At 45.4% G+C, this 13,012-nt stretch overlaps 1 protein-coding gene across 1 annotated transcript in view; it reads right to left on the bottom strand.

Moving 5' to 3' along the window:
- The window catches only part of stk3 (serine/threonine kinase 3), a 313,612-nt gene that overhangs the window by 286,391 nt on the left and 14,209 nt on the right, over nt 1-13,012 (bottom strand). The gene's annotated exons all lie outside the window — the stretch shown is intronic.

Raw genomic sequence — 13,012 nt, 5'->3', positions numbered from 1 at the left:
CTAAGCATTCTAATTGGCTAACATGCTATAGCCAATCTAAAATCGGGAACATTTGTCCTGCATCTAGCCTATCCAATTCTTTAAGAATTTTACAGTGCCCTCCATAATGTTTGAGACAAAGACCCATCATTTATTTATTTGCCTCTGTACTCCACAATTTGAGATTTGTAATAGAAAAAAAAATCACGTGTGGTTAAAGTGCACATTGTCAGATTTTAATAAAGGCCATTTTTATACATTTTGGTTTTACCATGTAGAAATTACAGCAGTGTTTATATACTCCTCCCGTTTCAGGGCACCATAATGTTTGGGACACAGCAATGTCATGTGAATGACAGTAGTTATATTTTGTTGCAAATTCTTTGCATGCAATGACTCAGGCATGAGAAGAAAAATCTCAAAAAAGGGGAGAGATGGGGGTCCAGGGGGCATTGCCCCCCTGGTAGGGTTCCAAGGAGTAACGCCCCAGGCGTGGAGTAAAACAGGGCAGCACCCCCTATATGCAGACATTTTTTGATAATTGTGCCTTGACATGACACCGTTTTCTTGCCTGTTTACTCTTAATTTATGGTGCACAAGCTTTTATCCGGAGTTCCGGAAACCGAAAACCTCCGAAAACCGGACATTTTTTTCCAGGATGTCGTCTGCACACCAAAGCTCGCGTTTGGCGCCAAACTTGACCCGAAACGACCCACGGTCAACCCAGGTCTGTACTACCGTAGCGGCTGCCTCCTCCCCGGAGACCGGGGAGACACTTAAACATCTGTAAATCATTGCTTAAATGTTAGTCAGTTAGTTTGGAGGGCTTTTATGTGAAAGGGGGGGGGGGGGGGGTTGAAGGGGGAAACTTTAATTCTTAGTCCCCTACCTGGTCGGAGAGGCGGGGAGCGGGCAATGCCTTACCGGGTCGCCGTGCAGTAAGTTCCGGAGCGCTGTGGCCGCCGACTCCCAACATCGCGGAGCTGGGGCTGCGGGCGTCCGGCCGAGGGGCGGCGCCAGTTGGAGCTCCGACCCCGGCGAACTCTACCCCTGGCTGCGCGGCGCTCCAAATCTAGCGAGGCCTCGCTAGATTTGGAGCACCGCGCAGCCAGGGGTAGAGTTCGCCGGGGTCGGAGCTCCAACCGGCGCCGCCCCTCGGCCGGACGCCCGCAGCCCCAGCTCCGCGATGTTGGGAGTCGGCGGCCACAGCGCTCCGGAACTTACTGCACGGCGACCCGGTAAGGCATTGCCCGCTCCCCGCCTCTCCGACCAGGTAGGGGACTAAGAATTAAAGTTTCCCCCTTCACCCCCCCCCCCCACCACATAAAATCCCTCCAAACTAACTGACTAACATTTAAGCAATGATTTACAATGATTCCCCGGTCTCCGGGGAGGTGGCAGCCGCTCCAGACTTTTCAAGCCGCCCGCGCTACCTACCTAATCTACGCTAAACATCTTCCATTCCAAAATACGAAAAATTCCGAAATCCGAGAAGTGTCTGGTCCCAAGGCTTTCGGATAAAAGGTTGTGTACCTGTACTGTAATTTTTTGTTATTGTACCTTAAAATAACACATTTTACTTGCTTGTCACTTTTTAATTTACACAGAAAAGTTGTGATAATCGTACCTTAAAATGACACCAACTCCTTGCTTGTTTACACTTAAGTCATATGGAAAATATTTTATATTACACTTATATCTACTTGTAACATGATACCTGTTCCTTGCTTGTTTACACTAATTAGAGAGAAATATCCTTTCCCATTGTATTTAAACGCCAAATGAATTTCAAATCTAACTCTTAACAGTTAGGATGAAAATGATTATTCATCTACTTCAAAGATGACCATATTGTACTACATAGCTACTCAGTCAAATTAAGTACAGTGGACAAAATATTAACATCTCAACCTGGAATTTAAGACATTATTTGAAAATAACTAGCTATGTTACAAAACTTACCTTCAGCGGTGCTGCTGTTCTGCCACTAGCTGTGTGCGCGACTTTGGCGCCATTGAGGGGTGGGGCGGGATTAAAATGTCGGAGGCGAACTCCCTTGAGCTGCCAGCTGATGAAGAACAATCAACCGGATATCCGTTCTCGGAAGTTTAAAAAAAAATTGTTTTTTTTAAATGCTGGACAATTTAATCGCTGGAGTAAAATAAAAAGCCACTTCTAACGCCCTCAATGGAACGGATCTCAAGTAGGGGACAAAAGTCGTATATTTTACATATAAACTTACTTTAGGATGACTTTAATCAGAATTTAATTAGCAAAAACATGATTTTTGCCCCATACGAACCGGCAGTGTTTTTCCTGCCGATATGGGGTTCAAATTCACCGCAACCGCAGCGTTCCAAACGATCGCATTCCACAAAACCCCACTCGCAAGATGATTTAAATGCCCATTAATTTACGGGAATTAAACATTAAATTCCTTCCATTTGGCCTATAAATTCATGACAATGAGATTAAAAAATCATGTTATATTGTGAATTCTTGTGTAAATGTTATTTGAACACTTAGGCTATTTAAAAATGTTAACCTTTTCTTAAGAAATCGATAGATGTTTAGATCTAGCAATTGAATTTTGTAATTCGCTACAATTAGGTAACTAACTAATTATATGCATTAATTTCAGGTCATCCAAGTAAGATTGTTTCATATTTGTTTCAGAATGCTTCAATCTATAATAACTGAAAATTTCATTCCGTTCTGTTAATTTGTAAGAAAGTTATGGGCTTTTGACTGTCCTCGATCACAGCTTTTGAGTTAAGTCAATGGGAAAGCAATAGGGAACAAGATGCTAATTCCCTAGTATGAAAATGGCCATAACCTTTTAAATACTGAAGATATGAAAGTGAATTAGGTGTCAAATTAAACTTATTTTTATGCTTTATCTGATGGGATAAATTGCAGACTTGATTTTTTTAATCTCAAAATTTTGTAACATTGCTAATATAACACTTCCCAAAATTTAAAATTAAAGATTTCATTTCTTTATGGTCAAATTATTTTATTTTTTTAAATAAATAAACAAATAATCTTTTACCTTCTTTTGATTGCTGGACATTTTCTGATTGCCAGAATTTGCAGTCAGTGACTATTAAGGAATGCTAATTGCTGACTCAATGACGAGTCCAAGATGGAAATGCAACAATACATTGTATTGCGCAGCCAGAAGGCATCCCGACGGATCAAAGCTGTCGACTGGGAACGAGGCCAGAGGCCTTTATTGAGGCCCCACGGTCACGATACCTCCCGGATAGCCGTGTAGAACTCTAGCCGGGGCCTCGCAGGTAGAAGCCCGAGTCGAATGAAGCGGCCGACGGAGCCCACGGCTAGCGCCCGAGTCGGAGGCATGAAGTGGGGTGTCGACAGGGGTGAGACCTCGGCAGCGGGAAGACTCGCAACGATGTGACCATGGCGACGGTGAAGACTCGCAGCCTTTGAGGGAAATCCCATACCAAATTTCAAAATCCGCGGATGCGTTGAGAAATCTCATGCCTGAATGACTGCTTGAAGTCTGTGATTCATGCACATCACCAGTTGCTGGGTGTCTTCTCTAGTGATGCTCTGCCAGGCCTGCATTGCAGCCATCTTTAGCTTATGCTTGTTTTGGGGGCTAGTCCCCTGCAGTTTTCTCTTCAGCATATAAAAGGCATGCTCAATTGGGTTCAGATCAGGCAAATGACTTGGCCACTCAAGAATTGAACATTTATTAGCGTTGAAAAACTCCTTTGTTACTTTAGCAGTATGTTTGGGATCATTGTCTTGCTGTATAATTAACCGCCAGCCAATGAGCTTTGAGGCATTTGTTTGATCATGGTCTTCCTTGGCCTGCCAGTCCCTTTGCGATTAGTAAGCTCACCGGTGCTCTCTTTCTTCTTAATGAAACAGTTGATTTTGGTAAGCCTAAGGTTTGGCTGATGTCTCTTTCAGTTTTATTCTTGTTTCTCAGTCTCATAATGGCTTCTTTGACTTTTATTAGCACAACTTTGGTCCTCATGTTGATAAACAGCAATAAAAGTTTCAAATGTGATAGAAAGACTGGAGGAAAGACTCAGTGCTGAGCGCTCTCTTATACCTGCATTAAGGAGGCAATTAAACACATCTGAGCAATTACACACGCCTGTGAAGCCATGTGTCCCAAACATTATGGTGCCCTGAAATGGGGGGACTATGTATAAACACAGCTGTAATTTCTACATAGTGAAACCATCTATCTATCTTCTATTATTATATAAAACTCTCGCCCCATCCGTCCGACATCCGTCCGGCTGCCTTTCTGCCTTTCTATTCGTTCCCGCCGTGCGATGTCACAATGCCCGATGCTCGCAGACGTCCAATCGCAATGCCCGACTCTCGCAGACGTCCAATCGGAATGGATCCATTTACATGTACGGCTTCCGGCCGCATTTCTTCCTTTGATTCCCTGCAACTCCGAAACCAGACGCAGAATCGCCGACATCTTTTCCATTTCGGTAGAGATTTCACTTTTCTTTCTAAGTATCCGCTCCTCATTACATTTCGTCGTGTTTAAGTACACGTTTTACTCAAATCCTTCCCCCCCCCCCCCCCCAATATTTCAAAACTAAACTGGCTTCTCACCCACAGAAGCTGCACCAGCCCCAGCCCCTGGTGAACGTTCCATCGTGTGATGTCACAATGCCCAATGTTCACATATGTCCAATCGGAATGGATTCATTTACATATGCCTATGCAGGAGCCCCAGCCAATGGTGAACGTTCCATCGTGTGATGTCACAATGCCCAATGGTCAAAGACATCGTTGCCATAGAGAGGGAGTACAGAGAAGGTTCACCAGACTGATTCCTGGAATGTCAGGACTTTCATATGACGAAAGACTGGATAGACTCGCCTTGTACTCGCTAGATTTTAGAAGATTGAGGGGGTATCTTATATAAACTGACAAAATTCTTAAGGGGTTGGACAGGCTATATGCAGGAAGATTGTTCCGGATGTTGGGGAAGACCAGAACTAGGGGTCACAGTTTAAGGATAAGGGGTAAAGCTGAATCGCCGACATCTGTTCCATTTCGGTAGAGATTTCACTTTTCTTTCTAAGTATCCGCTCCTCATTACATTTCGTCGCCTCTTAAGGGGTTGGACCGGCTAGATGCAGGAAGATTGTTCCAGATGTTGGGGAAGTCCAGAACAAGGGGTCACAGTTTAAGGATAAGGGGTAAATCTTTTAGGACCGAGATGAGAAAAACATTTTTCACAGAGAGTGGTGAATCTCTGAAATTCACTGGCACAGAAGGTAGTTGAGGCCTGTTCATTGGCTGTATTTAAGAGGGAGTTAGATGTGGCCCTTGTGGCTAAAGGGATCAGGGGGTATGGAGAGAAGGCAGGTACAGGATACTGAGTTGGGTGATCAGCCACAATCATATTGAATGGTGGTGCAGGCTCGAAGGGCCGAATGGCCTACTCCTGCACTTAATTTCAATGGTTCTGTTTCCCTCTCCTCACCCCTCTCCCCCACCCCCCTTCCCTCTCTCCACCCGCCCCCTTCATCCTACCCCTCTGTCCCTCTTCCATCACTCCCCCTACCCCTCTCCACCTCCCTCCCCACTCTTCCACCTCTCCCCCTTCCCCCTCCACTCTCCCTCCCCACTCTTTCCCCTATCTCCCCCACCCCTCTCCCCCTCCCTCCCTCCTCCCCTACCTCCCCATCCTCCCCCTCCCCCACATCTCTCTCCCCATCCCCCTCTCTCACCCCCTACCCCGCTCTCCTTTCCCTCCCAAATCTGTCCCGTTTCCTCCACCTCCTCTCCCCTCCCTCCCCTCTTCACATCCCCCCTCCCCCCACCTGTGTGTTTGGGGGGTGGTTAATGTGAGTTTGATGCCGCAGCCCCCCCCCCCCCCCCCCGCAAAACGCCGTTGGGGAAACAGACCCAACGGGTCTGCACTTGGTCTAGTAATGTATAAAAATGACCTTTATTATAATCTGACAATGTGCACTTTAACCACATGTGATTCTTTTTCTATCACAAATCTCAAATTGTGGATTACCGAGGCAAATTATGGGTCTTTGTCCCAAACATTATGGAGGGCACTGTATGTTTCTATAAGAGACCCTCTCATCCTTCTAAATTCCAGTGATTACAAGCCCAGTCGACACATTCTTTCATCATATCAGTCCCGCCATCCTGGGAATTAACCTGGTAAACCTACGCTGCACTCCCTCAATAGCAATAATGTCCTTCCTCAAATTAGGAGACCAAAATTGCACACAATACTCCAAGTGCGGCCTCACCAGGGCCCTGTACAACTGCAGTAGGATCTCCTTGCTCCTCAACTCAAATCCTCTCGCAATGAAGGCCAACATGCATTTAGCTTTCTTCACTGCCTGCTGTACCTGCATGCTTACTTTTGACACGGTTAAAGACCTCTTATCAGAATCTCATGAGAGGTCTTCAACTTAAAAGGATAACTAATTTTTCCCCACAATTTAATCAAACGTTCACCACTATTTATCAAATATTCATGAATATATACACAAAATGCTGGAGTAGCTTAGCGGGACAGGCAGCACCTCTGTATAGAAGGAATGGGTACTGTTTTGGCTCAAGACCCTTCTTCAGACTTAGATTCGGGGAGAGGGAGACACAGAGATATTGAAGCGTTATGTGTGAAAACAAGACATTAAAGGGGCTGAGGTTCAAGGTAAATGTAGATCATAGTTTGCTGGGGGAAGGTGACGACAAAGCATACAAAGATCAAATTTAATAGGAAAGACAGTCGGACTGGTTCGAAAAATAGGAAGGGGGAGGGATGGAGAGAGGGAAAGCAAGGGTTACTTGAAGTTAGAGAAGTCGATATTCATACCGCTAGGTTGGAAGCTGTCCAAGCAAAATGTGGCGTTGTTCCTCCAATTTGCGTTGGGCCTTACTCTGACAGTGGAGGAGGCCAAGATATTGGGCCAAAGTATTTAACGGTGCAAAATGAATTGAAAGACATAAATAAGCAAAGGGGGAAGAACAGTCGTGCTACTGCCTCACTGTTCAGCATTCCGGATTCAATCCTGACCTCCAGTGCCGTCTGTGTGGAGCTTGCACATTCTGCCTGTAACTGAAATGGTATCCTCTGAATGGCTATTTTCTTCCAGAACCCCAGAGACATGTGAGTTGATAGGTTCATTGCCTGATGAAAATTGTCCAAACTAATTAAGTGAGTGATAGAATTTGAGGAAAATTGAGGAGAATGTAGGGAAAATTTGGACAAGTACAAATGGATGCATTTGTTATGGCACTGATTATGTGAGCAAAAATATCTATTTCTATGCTATATGAATCCATAACTCCAAAAAGCACATTTATACTCTGCAAACCTCTCAGAATTTGTATGGAAAAGGTTAAGCAGTATGTAACAAAAATGAAACTAGACCCAAAATATCAAAAGGCAAAAGTGAGCTTGGAAACATTACAACAGTTTTGTTACACCAACACCAGAAGGGGAACGAGTATTGGAATAGTTCATCTATCTATACTATTACTAAAACTCTCATCTTGACCACTTCTGGTCTACGTTGTAAATATGTTTTTGAAAAAACGCTACGCTATATCGCTATGGTGTTTTCGCCATCTTACTCACCGTGTTCCTCCGCTCCAAGCGCCCCAAGTTTTGTTCAGATCGGTGAAATAATAGAAAAGTTATGAAGGTTTAAAAACATCGTGAGATCAGCAGATTGGTATTCTCGCCTGTCAGTCACCATGAGGGTAACGCCCCTTCCGGGGGCCAGGAGAATAAAGCCCCGGAGGCCGGTTGTGATGCAGTCAGCCCGGAAGACAGTGAGTGAGAGTTGAGTCCAGAACATTGACTCTACGCCGTGCTGAGTGACTGAACTATGAGTCTGCACTACAAGCCGTGGCTCACTCCGGAAGTCACGCTCACTCCAGAAGTCGCGCTCACTCCGGAAGCCCACCAGCCGTGACTGACTGAACTGCGAGTCCAAGAATCCATTCAGCCCACAATGTCCATACTAGCCCTCTGGAAACCAGTCCCTTCGGCCCACAACACCCATACTAGCACTCCAGAAAGCCCCCCTCCCCCCACCGGCCACCAATATTGGAATTGGTGAAGAGGTGGAATATTGCATTGGGGGACCAGCCATCCTGTGAGATGGGACCCAACGGGTCCCACTTAGTCCAGTCATCCATAAAATTATATTACCAATCTTTCACCCTTTTGCTCTGAATCCACTTCCTGCTTTATTTCAATTATTGAGGGATTGTAAAATATGTGTTATACACATGATGAGCCATAAAGAATAAATACATATTCCAATAAATAAAATATCCACTAGGGGCGCCGCATTGTTGGCAGCCTCTGCCTACAGTCTGTCTGTTTTTTCTATCGTTTTTTTATTTTAATCTGTCTTAACTGTGTGTTTTGGAGATTTCTTCAGTTTTTCTATGTGGAGGAGGGGGTAGGGTAAAAGGGAAACCGTTTCCAAGTCACTTCCTGGCGAGGATGCGACTATTCACCAAGTCGCGTCCTCGCCCCCCTCCTCGCGGCCTACCAACTGGATTGGCGCGGCCTTTCCTGCCGGGGACCGGACCAGAGCTTCAGCAGCTGCGGCGCAGCGCTGGATCCATCGCGAGCGGGCGATGCCTACTTGGATCGCCGTTTGAAGCTCCGGAGTGTTGGGCCTGCTGCTTCAACCGCGGAGCTGTGGTTCGAGGGGGTTCCAGCACGAGCGGCGCTGACTTCGGCGTCGCGGAGTCCTGGGATCCCTTTGCCAGGGGCCGCCGTCGTGGACTTCAGGAGCCGTGGACTCTGGTAGGAAATGGCCGATTTGGAGCGCCAAGTTGCTGAGGTTGTTCTCCCGGTCCGATGTCGGAGTTCCATCATCGCGGCGAGCAGGCCTGAACATCGGGCCACCCGTAGCGGTGACTCCTTAGGGCTCGGGAGGCCCTGACCACGAGTGAACATCAAAGAACATTAGAGGAAGATGACTGAACTTTTGGTGCCTTCGCTCACAGTGTGAAACTTTGATTCTGCTGTGTGGGGATGTTTTATGTTGGAGACTATCGTGTTGTTGTTTTCCATTTTTCTTCGTATGGCTGTATGGTGACAACACATTTCACTGTATCAATTGGTACATGTAACAAATAAATGTATCTTGTATCTTGTAATTAAGGGCCACTGTACAACTGAAAAATAATTGAATGAAATATTCAACAGATCTAGATTCAAGAGTTCTCGGTGCCAGAGGAAGTGAAATAGCATGCAAAATCATCTGTACTATAGCCTGGAATGATGAGGGCTAAATCGAAGCATAAAAATATGGTATCCCGCTCTGGAAATAGTTGCTAGAAAAATATGTGCAGATGCCAACGCTTCTCTAAAAATACTTGAGGCAATGCCTTCGATAAAGGTATCAAGAGAGGCGGTGAATTAGGAGAGATAGCATTTTCCTCCTCCTTCTCAGGCAATTTCAGGATTAATTATGAACTTTTCCAACGGTTCTATGGGTCTTGAGGTGTCACGACACCCACATGGTATTGGGGGTAGAGTACTGACATGGATAGAAAATTGGTTGGCAGACAGGAAACAAAGAGTAGGGATTAACGGGTCCCTTTCAGAATGGCAAGCAGTGACTAGTGGGATACCACACGGCTCAGTGCTGGGAACGCAGCTATTTACAATATACATCAATGATTTGGATGAAGGGATTCAAAGTAGCTATCTCTATCTCTCTCCCTGTCACTCTCCGTCTCCGCCCGCCATCAGTATCTGTGTCCAGGCCGCCGGTTCTCCAGTCTCCGCCCGCTCCTCACTCGCCGGCAGGGCCGGCCGCCTTGCACATGCGCACTGCCACGGCCTGCACATCCTCCCCCTGCACATGCGCACAACGGCCAGCAGATCATCGGCCGTGGTTGTGCGCATGTGCCGCCCTGCACACGCGCACTGCCACGGCAACTGGTCGGCGCCGGACACTTTCTCCCACCCTTTGCATTGTGGGAGATCTGCCTGCCTCGCCGCGACTGTTGAAAACCAACGCAGAATCACTCCCTGGAGCTGGAGTAACTCCCTGCAGTAACTCTTGCTTCTTGGTTTCCTGGTCCTCCAAAAATATTCCAAATGGAAAATAAACTGCTGGACCCCCCCACCACCAAACTCCAAACTCTGAAAAATAACAGCCTATTGCACTTTATCTGTTTATTTATAGTGTATATATATGGTCTATGGTTATATAGACACACTGAACTTTTATCCCCTGTTCTGTATTATGTTTACATATTCTGTTGTGCAGCAGCAAGCAAGAATTTCATTGTCCTATCTGGAACACATGACAATAAAACTCTCTTGACTCTTGACTTGGACTTCAGCAAAAAAGGGTTCTTGGGAAAAAAGAGCTATCTTAAATGTAGTTGCATCTGGTTGGGTAACTAGGGTAGGGTGAAGACTATTCCATGCTTTAATTGTGCGGGGGAACTCCATGGAGCAGCCAGCATCTCTGGATAGAAGAAATTGGGTGACGTTTCGGGTAGGGACCCTTCTTTAGATTTCCTCTGGTTTTAGCGTTTTAGTTTAATTTTGTTTAATTTACAGATACAGCATGGAAACAGGCCCTATATATATATATATAGACATAGCTATATATATGTGTGTGTGTGTGTGTGTGTGTGTGTGTGGGTATATATATATTACACACACACACACATATATATATATACTATCATATAGTATCGTGTGTGTAGGGAAGGACTGCAGATACTGGTTTAAACTGAAGGTAGACACAAAAAGCTGGAGTAACTCAACAGGTCAGACAGAATCTCTGGACAAAAGGAAAATATTACGTTTTGGGTTGGGTCTGAAAAAGGTTCCTGCACACCTTTGGAATGTGGAAGGAAACAAGAGCACCCGGAGAAAACCCATGCGATCAAAGGGAAAAGGAGCAAACTCCATACAGACAGCACCCATATTCCGAATCAATTCCAGGTCTCTGGCAATTTTAGGCAGCAACTTCATGGCCAATGTACTGCCCTATAGTCTTGACCTGAATAAAAATATACAGTAGCTGTAAAGGGGGACATCGTGTCACTTAGGGATGTAAGACTGAAAATGGATAGTTTCTTTCTTTTTTAGTAACCAAAGTTATCAACGTATAATTCTTTGTGTGTTGGAAAACAAAATATAGTGGCACAGCTGGTGGACTTGCTGCCTCACACGCCAGAATCTGTGTTCGATCCTATCCTCGGGCACTGTCTGTGTTGAATTTGCACATTCTCCCTGCAAGCGTGTGGGTTTCCTCCCACATCCCAAAGACGCATCGGCTTTGTAGGTTATCGTGTCTCTGTAAAATTGCCTCTAATGTGCAGGGAGTGGTGAGGAAAGTGGGATAACAGAACTTGTGTGAATGGGTAGACAAAAATGCTGGAGAAACTCAGCGGGTGAGGCAGCATCTATGGAGCAAAGGAAATAGGCGATGTTTCGGGTCGAAGCCCTTCTTCAGACTGATGTGAGGGTTTGGGGCGGGCGGGAAAAAGAAAGGAAGAGACAGAGACAGTGGGCTGAGGGAGAGCTGTGAAGGGGAGGAGAAAGCAGGGACTACCTGAAATTGGAAAAGTCAATGTTCATAACGCTGGGGTGTAAACTACCCAAGCAAAATATGAGGTGCTGTTCCTCCAATTTGCGGTGGGCCTCATTCTGGCCATGGAGAAGGCCCAGGACAGAAAGGTCGGATTCGGAATGGGAGGAGGAGTTGAAGTGCTGAGCCACCGGGAGATCAGGTTGGTTATTGCGAACTGAGTGGAGGTGTTGTGCAAAGCGATTGCCAAGCCTGCGCTTGGTCTCACCGAGGTTGATCATACGCTGAATAATCCAACCACAATTTTGTTTGGAAGTGGAAAGAAATAATAGAAATTGCATTCATTGCACCGTGTAAAAAGAGTTGAGATACTGTATATACTGTATTATAATTTTGCTGCATGTCATTGTGGTATATATCATGTTTTGATTGGTGAATATGTTTAGTTTGTGACTTTATTTGAAGAAGAAATAATATGTGAATGCTTCATTGAGCGTAATTCCGACTGGTAACTACGCACTTCGTCCGAGCACATTATCGCACCCATCACGCACCCACCTAAACTGTCATATGGCAACCTAAAAAGCTGTCTAGGTTGCCCGGCTGACAACAGAGAAAAAAAGTTAAGTGAGAGCCCTGCACTCTGCTGTTCTCTACTATGCTGCAAATTTTGAAAAGGTAAAATAAATCGTCAACTGTTTTGAAGAAGAAGAATCTGCTGCAGTCAGGATCGTCAATGAAATCATGCAGAAACAGTCCCTCCACTGCAATCTTGTGTTTATTGCTTCCAATTTTGCAAACTTCCCACAAGCTATCACTTCACTTGAGAAACGTGGCAAATCATTAGTGAATAACTTGCAGGTTTTCAACAAAGTTACTGACGATGTAGGTAAAGACATACAAGGAAAATGTGAGAGAGTGATTTTAGCTAACAAAGATCTTGAAGAAATACAAAGCATAGCTAAAGTAGTCTGTAGCTTGTTTCGGGTATGCACCAGTGACCTCAGCTGCTGTAAAAATAGGTTTTTCACAACTGAAGCATATTCTGTCTGACAGACGGCATAGTAATTGCGAGTAATACCTTTATAGTATACCTTTATATTCATTTTTAACCATATTTTGGTGGTGGAAATAAATGCCTCTGTGCCTTTTTCGTGCCCTTTTTGTAATTATATTATGCTTTTTTGCCTGCCTCAGTTTTTTAGTGGGCGGTGCAGCGGCCTCTGCAGTCCGTCTGTCTTTTTGTTATTTTTTGTCCCGTTTTAATGCAGTTTTTATTTATTTTTGATGGGTTATGTGTGTGTGTGTGTGCGTGTGGGGGGGGGCGGGGGGGAAACTTTTAAAATCTTTCCCCTGCACGGAGAACCCGACCTTTTCCCTGTCGGGTCTCCGTTGTCGTTGGGGCTGCAACGTGGAGCGGCCTCCGGCAGGAGCGATCTGGGGCTCCAGTCACGGAGCTGCGGACTACTTACCAT

This window comes from Amblyraja radiata, chromosome 4 (assembly GCF_010909765.2).
Source record: "Amblyraja radiata isolate CabotCenter1 chromosome 4, sAmbRad1.1.pri, whole genome shotgun sequence".
NCBI lineage: Eukaryota > Metazoa > Chordata > Chondrichthyes > Rajiformes > Rajidae > Amblyraja > Amblyraja radiata.
The sequence above is the reverse complement of the archived record's forward strand: the minus strand, read 5'-3'. Positions and strand labels throughout refer to the sequence as shown.